This window comes from Anolis sagrei, chromosome 3, assembly GCF_037176765.1.
Source record: "Anolis sagrei isolate rAnoSag1 chromosome 3, rAnoSag1.mat, whole genome shotgun sequence".
Taxonomy (NCBI): Eukaryota; Metazoa; Chordata; class Lepidosauria; order Squamata; family Dactyloidae; genus Anolis; species Anolis sagrei.
The window spans coordinates 243,912,450-243,925,053 of record NC_090023.1 but is presented as its reverse complement, the minus strand read 5'-3'; positions in this window follow the sequence as shown (position 1 = coordinate 243,925,053).

The window sequence follows — 12,604 nt, the reverse complement described above, 5'->3', positions numbered from 1 at the left end:
GTGAAGGTTGGATAAGTGAGACTCTGCTGTTCTTCATATGTTACTTCTTCAGTTAGCTGGCCACATTCTATCTCTGTCAAACTCCAGCAGGATTCTTTCTTACTGCTGAATGTTGGGTGAGTGGACTTATTAACAAAGACCCTCCTCACAAATGTACAGCAGTGATTTATTAATAGAAGCGTGACCCAGCACCAGTAGCCCAAAGTGATGAAAAGAACAAAACACACAGACCAATATTATCTCTTCCATATGTGTCTTATAGTAAAATAATATGGTTGCAGTATTTTCAGGAACAAGGTTTCCATAACACGAACAAAGTTCTTTAAATTTCCTTATTTGCGTCCACGCTAGGTTTCTTTCTCATGCAGATAAACAGCTTCACTTTCACAGAGCCTCCTCTCACACCAAAGTTATACAGGAGCTTCACACAGTAGCTTTTTGCACAGCTGCCTTCGCAGTGGAGTTTCACATAGGATGGCCTTCAACCTGGAGCTTCTCTCACAGAAGCCTTTCACAGCAGTCTTACTCATGCTGAGGCCTACCTCATACTGAGGCCTTTCTCCCACTGAGGCACTCTCACGCTGAGGGCTCTCACACTGATGGTTACTAAGCTACAGGCACACTTGCTTATAAATGAACTGCAGCTTTTGCCGAGTCATTGCATCCATTTAACTCTTTCAGTGCTTGACTCACATTTTGTAATTAAAAATACCAAGTTAAGTTTTAATATTTCTGATACTGAATACTGTATATTGTTGTTGTTAATTGCTATTAGTTTGGTTCTTGGCACAGCTAATGCGAGACCTCTAAGGACTATTGTTCACAGCCCTGCAAAGCTTTTACACACTAAGGGCTATGACTTCCCAGATGGAGTCTATCCACTTCCAGTACCACTTGCCAACTTACTAAACATCTATTATAACATATTTATTTTGTATGAAAAAATCTTAAGCATCTTTAGATACAAATGCTATTTTAAACTATTTTTAAAGTATCCAACATAGATCCCAACTGATTGGATTCTACATGTTATTAGTATTACAGTTGCACAAAGACTTACGCCCAAAGATTGTAAAGATAAAATATATACCATCTATGGTTCAAAGGTCAGAAGATCTTACTGCTTAACATGTGAACATGTACTTTATAGACTATCAACTTCTTGTTTTTCTTAGGAGGGGAATAAAGTCATTAATGTGAGTGCCTTTCTCATGTCTACATGTTTTTTCTTCTCCCATTTTTATCCCCCCCCCCCTTTTTTATTACATTTTAATCGCTTTTTAAAAGTACATGCTAAGTGTATAAAGTTCATTGGGGAGAGGAATCCTGGTGAAGAAGAAATTTGTTTCTGAAAAACCCTGAGCTTAGGGATAGAAGAACCAATATTGACAGAGCTGCTTGAGATATTTTGCTGCCCGAGGTGGGGAACACAATAGCATCCCTATCCTTTCCATGTACACAAGCTCTCCACTAAGGATGTAAAAGTCTTGTCAGGCACATCCACCTTAAAAGAAGTATTGTGCAATAACACTGTATGTTTATTTACACAGAAGTATGCCTCACTACACTCAAATATCTCGGCTTACCTCTGTATGATTAATGTTAATTCTGCAATTGAAAGAGGCAGTTATGTGTGGGAGCTGGAAGGAGAGGCCAAAACGTGGGCAGCACTCTTCAAATGGTAAAAGTGATGACGCAACTGCAGATCCTAAAGATCAATAACTGTGAATAGACTCAGAAAATATTCCTCAGTGCAGAAATCTCTGTGTGGAAAGTATTTTTTCCATTACTGTACATTTGCTTGCTTATTCTCTCACACACATATATACTACTTCGCATCAAATCTGAATAACAAAATAATTTGAGAAAGTAGATTTATTTTTCATGTCAGAAGCAAATTGAGAATACACTTATAATGTGTATTTTTTTTAAAAAAAAAAAACCACAAACAAAGTTTAAAACTTGACATTATGCCAAATTTCCTTTAACCAGAAGCTGGCCACTTGGAGTGCCTCTGGTGTCACTGTGAGAAGGTCCTCCATTCTGCATGTAGCAGGGCTAAGACTGAAATTTAATAGGTGATCTGTGGTTTGCTCTTCTCCATACTCACATGTCGTGGCCCCATTTCTTAAGATTGGCTTTGCATCTCTTGGTACCAGAGCACAGTCTGTTCAGCACCTTCAAAGTCACCCAGCATTCTGTGTGACCAAGAGGGAGTTTCTCATTTGGTCTCAGCCACTGGTTGAGGTTCTGGGTTTTAGCCTGCCAGTTTTGACTCTTGCTTGCTTAGGTATTCCCAAGTATATCTATAGATCTTAGGAAGCTATTTCTTGATTTAAGACATTGGCATGCTGGACGATATCCGAACAGAGGATGGGCCAGATATGTCAATGCCTTGGTCCTTTCATTACTGTCTGCTATTTCCCGATAGATGTCAGGTGGTGAAATACTGGCAAAATAATATAATTTCTCCAGTGGTGTAGGGCATAGACATCCTGTGATAATGCGCCGTGTTTCATTAAGAGCCACATCCACTGTTTTAACATGGTGAGATGTATTCCACACTGGGCATGCGTATTCAGCAGCAGATGAGGAAGTAAAAGGAGATGACAGCCCAAAGGAAATTTAAACACAGGTTGAATATTCCTTATCCAAAATATCTGGGACCATAAGTGTTCCATATTTCGGTGTTTTGGGTTTTTTGTTTTTGTTTTGTTTTTGTTTTTTGCAGATTTTGAATTTGCATAAACTTAATGAGATATCCTAGAGATGAGATTCAAGTTTAAATACAATATTCATTTATGTTTCATACATACCTTATATACATGAACTGAAAGTAATTTTATATACGATAAATGTAATATTTTCTGTATGAAGCTGTATACTGAACCATCGGAAAACAAAGGTGTCACTATCTCATCTACCCATATGAACATTTTCGGGTTTTGGAGTATTTCGGCTTTCAGAATTCCAGAACATGGATGCTTAACTAATAGCAGCTTTTCATCATTTCAGGGCAGATCAGGAATATTTTTTTGGCCTCATACTTTTTGCCATGAAGGCATCCGTAAAAGAACTGAGTAAGATCTCTCAAGTGTAAAGACGTATAATTAACTACCAAGCCAAAATTTTCCAAGCCACAATATTTTTTTATTTCTGTGTATGATTGTGAAAGCTGAATAATGAAGAAAGTTGACAAAAAGATCAAATTATTTGAAATGTACTGCTGGCAAAAAGTTCTGAAAATAGTAAAGTATCAAACACAAATAACTATTAGAATAAATCAAGCGTAAACTAGAAATGAAGATTGAAATGAAATTGAAACCATCATATATTGGACGTTTCAGGAAATGATGTGATTCATTGGAAAAGATAATGCTTGCGTAATCCAATAAAGAAAGCCATAGCCTTGAACCTGCAAGACCTGGGCAAGGCAACCGATGACCGAGGATCATGGAAGTCTCTCATCCATAGGGTTGCCATATGTTGAAATTGATTTTGTAGCAAATTATAACAACACTTGTAATGCTGGCTGAAGGATTTTGCACGTTGTAACCCTCCAAGAAAACTTTTTCGAGTCCTGCTTTTTCTGTTGAGGCACCTAGGATGCATAAGTCCCCTTTCTTAAGAGCTTTGTCCTCCTTCCCACTTTCAGTACGTTGCCATGTTCGAGTGCTCATATTGTTGAGGTGAGCTTTTTCCTTTGTCTCTTGCTTAAGTTGAAATGTTACAGGCTCCACTGTGTCCTTGATTTAACTTTGTTAAATGATGTGCTCTTAAAAATCTGATTGTTTTTATTGATTTTGTTTCTCCCTGATGTTAGCTGCCTTAAGTGGTTTTTCAAAAAATGGAAAGAGGAAGAAGGCATGCTGTACATAATGTAGAACCCCAAAAGAAAATGCAAGGATGAAGTAAATGTATGAAAGGGCTAAAGGGCATCCTGTGAAGAGACAGGCCATATTGTGGTGTAGAATAATAAATATGTAAGTGGTGTAGAATAAATATATTAATAAATATATTAAGTGTTGTAGAATAATAAATATATAAGACTAAGATTTGAAAACAAACAAAAATAAAAGTGACCTGACTATTTCAGGCAGAAAATGCTAGGAAATGGCAAGGTGTTGGCCACCTCAGAGGAAGGTGCTCTGCGGGTGCCATGCAAAGTGGTTAGTAGTCATGGCCCAGGTATTGATCTTGTTTGTTTCAAGTTATCGTTTTGTACAGTTCATTCAGGTGGCACAAAATGGCACACCCCCTCCTGTCTGAAAAAATTGGTGAAACAAAAGGTAAGTGGGAATGGTAACCGTTTGGCTGGCTGATTTTCGGTGCTCGGCTGTTGGCCCTGTGCTTGATGCACTTAGCTGTAAGCCTAGGTAGGCCCTGCCAGGCCTACATCTAAGTGCTGAGTGCCTCTTACTTGGCATTGGCACTCAGCTGTAGGCCCAGCCAGGGCCGGCCAGGGCCTGCATCTGAGCATGCCAGGTCCTTGGCGCACTCGGCTGTAGGTCCTGCCAAGCCCTAGCAGGGCCTACAGCTGAGCACCAAGTGCCTCTTACTTGGCACTCGGTGTGCTCAACTGTAGGCCCTGGTAGGGCCTGTGTCATGTATTATGTTCTGCAGTTGATGGTGGTTGGTGATGGAAGGGTTAATGTAAGTATTGGTTCTAAAGGATTGAGTAATCTGTAAGTAAGAGTTCATGGGTGAAAGCAATTAAGGATGGAGGTATGCAAGAGATGGGTTGCAGCTGGGTGTTTCTGGATATAAGGAGCGAGCCTTGGAACTAATCTTTGGGAGAAAAGTATTTGTTTTATTTTGGTGGTAGATGCTGCTGGTCTTCTCCCAGGTTTGTAGATTTTAGGTATCTTGACCTGTCTCCTGAACCTTTGGAATTCTGGAACATTGAATCTTTGGACTGAATATGTATCTTTTCTGTGCATTTTCTACAAATAAAAAAACATTCATATATTCTTTGCACCACAAATTTCTGGAATTATTTTGGTTCTCTCTCAATCATAGTGCTGTGTGACTTTCAGACCATAAAACAAAGACATGGACTGTCTTATTGATCGTAGTAAGCTGATCTGGGAGCTGTTTTCAGCTGAAAAGCAGGGCAAAAATGCTACAGATAAATAAAATGAACATGTTGTTCTGCTCAACATAACAGCACCAAGAATAAAGCAATAATAACGACTTCTACCAGGTCAGGCAGTACAGATGGTTTCTACAGCTTTTCCCTGCCCTATTTTGACTGGGGATACGGGTTTTTTAGACAAATCTCCAGAAAAAAAAATGAGTGGTCTAAATAATGTTTGGTTTAAGAATTTCGTGCCCAATATTTAACCCATCTAACATATTTGAGTGTAATACAACAGCCCAGAAAATCATGGACATCTACTAACTAATTGATCAACATAGATAGATATGCCATCAGGAAAAGGTAGCATCAGAAAATTTTCTGCCCCATACTTTTCATTTTTAATTTGTAGCTTCTGCAGTTTTTCTCCACATTCTTTGTTGAAAATTTATTCTTTGCTGACAGAGGCAATTATCATTGCCATCTTAATATTTCATTACTAACAGGTCTATTAGCTAACAGAACATTCTTTCCTTCCTCTGGAATCACCTGAAAACTTACTCGAGGAGAGTTAATCAAAATTCTTCAGGCAAATTTTGGGGTGCAAAGGAGGGAGATTGCTCCTTCTGGTTCTGCTGATAGGAACAGTTTCATCAGCTCCCTTTGAATGTAGGCTTTAAAACACAGTAGATGTTTCACACTAATATTTTTAATCCAGTTCTTAAATTATTAAAGCTCATTAATTTAATTACTGAGGCAGTAAAACATGAGTACATGTTAATTTCTACATCATATTTTATTCTCTAGATTCGATAAAAGAACTCAACGCTTGACAAATGCAATATGCTGCTGTTTATGTTTTTCCTCTCACTGTGCCAATTATCAGATTTTTCATATGTTCATCTTTTTTTCAAATTTTAATAGTAATCAACGTTTCTGCTGACATGAAGTAAGAAATGGTTGAGTAATAGATTACTGATTCATATGAATGCAAACCTTCAGCGGCTTTTCCAAATTAAAATGGCATAATACCCAATCTCTGTTTATACCCCTTAAAATTTGCCTCTTAAAATATTTAGTTATACAATCAAAGAGTTAGAAGGGGCTATAGGGGCCCCTAAGTATAGCCTTCTGCTCAAGGGAAGAGCTCCAGGTAAACTTCTTCAGCAAGTAGCTGTCCAGCCTCTTATTGAAAATATCCAGAGGAGGAGATCCTATTACGGCAATTGACTCCACAGTCAAACTGCTCTTACTGCTAATATATTCCTTCTAAGGTTCACAACACAATTCAAAATGGGTTAACTCAGTCTTGCTGCATTATGTGTCAAGTCAAGGAATGCTCTGGAGCAGCGTTTCTCAACCTGAGGGTCGGGACTACTAGGAGGGTCGCGAGGGGGTGTCAGGGGTCGCCAAAGACCATCAGAAAGCACAGTATTTTCTATTGATCATGGGGATTCTGTGTCAGGGTTCAGAATGCTCTTTGATTGTAGGTGATCTATAAATCCCAGCAACAACAATTACAACTCCCAAATGTCATGGTCTATTTTCCCCTAACTCCACTAGTGTTCACATTTGGTATTTTGAGTATTCGTGCCAAGTTTGGTCCAGATGCATCATTGTTTGAGTACACAGTGTTCTCTGTATGTAGATGAACTACAACTTCAAAACTCAAGGTCAATGCTCACAAACCCTTTCCGTATTTTCTGTTGGTTGTGGGGTTCTGTGTGCCAAGTTTGGATGGAATTCAGAATGCTCTTTGATTGCAGGATAACTATAAATCCCAGCAAATACAACTCCCAAATGACAAAATCAATTTTCTCACCCCATCCCCACTAGCATTCAATTTTGGGCGTATCAGGTATTTGTGCCAAATTTGATCCAGTGAATGAAAATACATCCTGCATATCAGATATTTACATTACAATTCATAACAGTAGTAAAATTACAGTTATGAAGTAGCAATGAAAATAATTTTATGTTTGGGTGTCACCACAATATGAGGAACTGTACTAAAGGGTCACAGCATTAGGAAGGTTAAGAACCACTACTCTGGAGTTTTGGCAAAACACCAGAGCCGCTCCGCACTTCAGATGAGTTTGGACAGCAGGACTGGCTCTAATGTTTTCCATAGGAAAAAGATTGGACTCATGGCACCCTCTCATTGTCACATTCCAAATCATTCCTGGCCATAGCCAGGTGCTTTTCCTGACATAAGCAAAGGCACCCGCATGCCCAAAAAGGAGAGAGACCTCTTCTCTGGACTAGCCTCAGATTTTAGGGTACACGTACATGCACCCCCAAAATGGTGGAATTTAAATAAACAAATAGTTGTTTTGCTCCAAAGGCACTCCTTCCACTGACATTGCAGGTTAGAGCAAGCGGCATGAATATTTAGCCCAAATGGTGCTAAAGTCCTCCTCAAACACTACGGCCCACCACCCAAGGAATGATTTTATTTGGGGAGAATTTCATCCTAGATTTGATCTGTTTCCTTCACCAGAGGCAGGCATCCCAGGGTTCCTTGTGTGGAATTTGCATGACTCCACCCACTACCTCTGCCTTAACCCTTTACTATGGAAAACAACAAACACAAAGGAATTGATCAACAACTGAACAGACTGGAGGGGTTTGGCGGACTGAGCCTAACTGTAAATACTGGTAGAATTTGCAGTGACTACCCTTGGCATATGGGAGTTGTAGTTCACCCTTATCCAGAGAGTACTGAACCCAGCCTACAACAGATCAGGACCAAACTTGGCACACACACCCAACAAGACCAACTGTGCATACAGGCCTGGTTTGGAGAGGATTGACACACGAATCTGGGAATTGTAGCTCACCCACATCATTATGTATTTTCTAATGGGAGCATTCATAAAAAATGAAATCAAAGACTGACTTTTTCCTAATAAATAGTGGTACAAATCCACTAAATAATATTACCTAACACTCCAAAACAAGCAATGCATTTTTCAAATAACCCAGGCACCGCCGGGTACCCAAGCTAGTATATAATAAATAGCAAATCCCACGTAAATATATCAGTGTGGCGTGACACAGTGTAACCACTCTAAATGCTGTATTCTTACATTAATCAGGGTACAAAATAGGCTTGAAACATGTATTTTCATACTATTAGCAGGTAATAGCATGTTCTGGAAATTTATGGGCATATTTTATCCCTTTGGCAGCATACCAAAGTAATTATAAGGTTGAAAGAAAGTTGGGGAAAGAGGAACGTTTATAATCATGATTTGTTTGCTGGCAAAATGTTCAGGGTTTTGGAACACAGGAAGTAGAAAGAATTGTAGCCTTGGAATAAATCCCAAAGGCTCTCTAATCCAAACCCCAACCAATGAACGAATCCACAGCTAAACCATTCCTGATAGGTAGGCATCCAACCTGCTGAAAGATCTCCTATAAAGGAGAGTCCATCATCTTCCAAGGTAACCCATTCCACTGTTAATGATTTCATCACAGATTTAAAAATGCAGTTAAGACTTATCAAATGTCTTACACTATGTGCTTCAAGTCAGTTAAGAAACGGCGCTTCCAGATTGTTTTAGCCTACAATATCCATCAGTCTCACACAGCATAGCCTATGGTAAGGAACTCTGGTAGTTGTAATCCAAAGTCTCTGAGAAAACAAAGATTCCTGCTCAAAATTAGAATTGTAGAGGAATAAGTGAATGTTTTCATGACCAGAATTCTTCTGGCTATAGCAGGCATAGGCAAACTTCAGTCCTCTAGGTGTTTTGGACTTCAACTCCCCCAAAATTGGGAGTGTTGGACTTCAGCTCCCACAAAATTGTGGGAATTGAAGTCCAACACACCTGGAGGGCTGAAGTTTGTTCGTGTCTGGGCTATGGAGTGTAGACTGACCATGCAGTTCCATGTTCTACTCACTAGAGGTTGCTAGTTGTATTTTTAAAAATAAAATAATACTGTAATTATAAAGTTCAAATAAAAATTATTAATTGTTCAGATATAGATAAAAATCCCTTCATATAAAACAACAAGTCTTCAACTTTACATACAGCTCTTGAATCGTTGTGTTTTGTTTGGGGTTTTTTTGTACATATTTTTGATTTAATTTAGGAACCAATAGATTTCTAGGCATGACTGAAGTTGCTGACCTTTAAAGCCCCAATCATTTTAAACCCTACACATATGTTCTGGTCTAATTAGAAAAATCATCACCACCTAAATTGGGATTTGAAGGCTAATGGGTATTCTACAATAGACATCAGAAGAGCTGCAAGACCACGAATAAGCCACGAGAGTAAAGACAGATTCACTTAGAGGAAGGAGCCACCAGTGAGGCAATGGGTTAAACCCTTGTGCCGACAGGACTGCTGACCGAAAGGTCGGGGGTTGGAATCCTGGGAGTGGAGTGAGCTCCCATCTGTCAGCTCCAGCTTCTCATGTGGGGACATGAGAGAAGCCTTCAACAAGATGGTAAATCATCCCCTTGCAGACAGCTAATTCTCTCATACCAGACTTGCAGTTTCTCAAGTCACTCCTGATACACACACACACACACACACAAAACCTAGAGGAAAAGTGGTCTTATCATACATCAGGGAAACCATCGACCGCATAGGGAAGCTGATGAAGAAACACACAACATCTGATGAAGAAACACTACTGCATAGGGAAGCTGAAGAAGAAACACAACCTACACCAATCTACAGATCAACTAAGAAAATTCGACAAAAGGATAAGAGGAATCCTCTAACTACTGCAGGAGACTACTGTAAACCATGCAGCTGTGGACAAGTCTATATAGGGACCACCAAACGCAGCGCCCAGACACGAATAGAAGAACATGAAAGGCACTGCAGACTATTTCAACCAGAGAATTCAGCTATAGCACAGCACTTGATGAACCAACCTGGACACAGAATATTATTTGAGAACATAGAAATTCTAGACCACTCTGACAACCATTATGTCAGACCACACAGAGAAGCCACTGAAATCCACAAGCACATGAACAACTTCAACAGAAAGGAAGAAACCATGAAAGTGAACAAAATCTAGTTATCAAATATTTTTAAAATACCAGATTAGAGACAGTAAATAATGAACACCATTCTGGCAGAATTTCTAAGCCTACATGACATAAGGAAATTCATTATGACCTGAAAAGCTTCCCCTTCCGATACATTCCAATGATGAGCTGTTGACTGTCGGATCCAACTACAGTACAGCTGATACAATGTAAATCAGCAAGGATTATGGATTTTGTGTGTGTCAACAAGCTTGATCCCCATGTCCTCTAAACTATGTGTACCTTCAAGTTGCTTGTTAACTTATTGCAACTCCGTGAAATTCATAGGATTTTCTTAGGCAAGGAAAATTCATAGGTGGCCAGTTTATTCCTGGAATGAAAGTTTTCATTGCTGTAATAAACAGGTAAGGAGTTTCAGAAAAAAATCTATTTCTGTTTTATTGACTAATCTAAAGCCTTTGACTGTGTGGATCATAATAAATTGTGGCAAGTTCTTAGTGGTATGGGGATACCAAGCCACCTTGCCTGTCTCTTGAAGAATCTGTGTAATGTCCAAGTATTAACAGTAAGAACAGACCACGGAACAACAGACTGGTTAATGACTGGGAAAGGAGTTCGGCAGGGCTGTATACTCTCACCCAACCTATTCAACTTGTATGCAGTACACATCATGCGACATGTGGGGCTTGATGAATTCAAGGCTAGAGTTAAAATGGCTGAAAGTAATAATAGTAATAATAATAATAATAAGCCAATAAAGGTGGTCCCAGTGGTGATCGACACACTGGGTACAGTGCCTAAGACCTTGGCACTTAAACACAATCGGTGATGACAAAATGACCATCAGCCAGTTGCAGAAGGCCACCTTACTGGGATCTGCATGCATTGTTCACTGATACATCACACAGTCCTAGACACTTGGGAAGTGTCCGACATATGATCCAATGCAACAGCTCGCAGAGGGATCTTGTCTGCTGTGGACTCATCTTGTTGTGTTTCAAATAACAACAACAACAACAACAACAACAACTTTATTCTTATATTCCACCACCATCTCCCCGAAGGGACCCAGTGCAGCTTACAAGGGGTGGGGGTGGGAGCCCACGTTACAGATAAAACAGCATTTAAATGATCAAATAAAAACATAAACACAACCAAAACAACATCTTAAAACAATAAAGCTGAGATAACAGTCAAAGCTGGGATCAGGTTCAATTTTGTACAGTACTTCCGGATTGGGGCCAGTGGAAAGTGTGGCTTAAAAGGAACTGAGGCAGGAGATACCTTTAAAAGTGTGAAGTAACCAATTTGTGGGCCAGAAATAAAGTGCATAGTTAGAGTAGGAAAGAGATAGTTCTCTGGTGAATCTGCTCAATCAAAGGCACGACAGAACATCCATGTTTTTAATTCTCTATGAAAGATGGACAAGGTAGATGCCTGTCTGATCTCCCTAGGGAGGGAGTTCCAGAGCCGGGGGGCCACAACTGAGATGGCCCTCTCCCTCGGTCCTAGCAACCATGCTTGAGACAGTGGCAGAAGCGAGAGGAGAGCCTCCCCCGACAATCCCAAGGTACATGTGGGTTCGTAGGGGAAGATGCGGTTGCAAAGATAGGCAGGTACTGAACTGTTTAGGGCTTTGAAAGTAATAATAGACTGCCAGGAAATTAAAAAAGTTCACTTCTTGGGAGGAGAGCAATGACCAATCTCAATAAAATAGTGAAGAGTAGAGAACAGTCAAAGCTGGGATCCACATTTGGAGAAAACGTGGAGGCAATGGCAGACTTTGTATTTCTAGGTACAAAGATTACTGCAGACGCAGACTGCAGCCAAGAAATCAGAAGACACTTACTTCTTGGGAGGAGAGCAATGTCCAATCTCAATAAAATAGTGAAGAGTAGAGACATCACACTGGCAACGAAGATCCGCATAGTTGAAGCAATGGTATTCCCTGTAGTAACCTACGGATGTGAGAGCTGGACCTTAGGGAAGGCTAAGCGAAGGAAGATAGATGTTCCTGAACTGTGGTATTGGAGGAAAGTTCTGAGAGTGCCTTGGACCGCAAGGAGATCAAACCAGTCCATACTTCAGGAAATAAAGCTGGACTGCTCACTGGAGGGAAGGGAAGCAAAGATGAAGTACTTTGGCCATATAACGAGAAGACAGGAAAGCTTAGAGAAGACAATGATGCTGGGGGAAATGGAAGGAAAAAGCAAGAGGGGCTGACCAAGGGCAAGATGGATGGATGGTATTCTTGAAGTGACTGGTTTGACCTTGAAGGAGTTGGGGGTGGCTATGGCCAACAGGGAGCTCTGGCGCAGGCTGGTCCATGAAGTCACGAAGAGTCGGAAGCAACTGAACGAATAAACAACAAGAGACATCACACTGGCAATGAAGATCCACATAGTTAAAGCAATGGTATTCCCTGTAGTAACCTATGGATGCGAGAGCTGGACCATAAGGAAGGCTGAGCAAAGGAAGATAGAGACTTTTGAACTGCACAATGGGGGACCTTC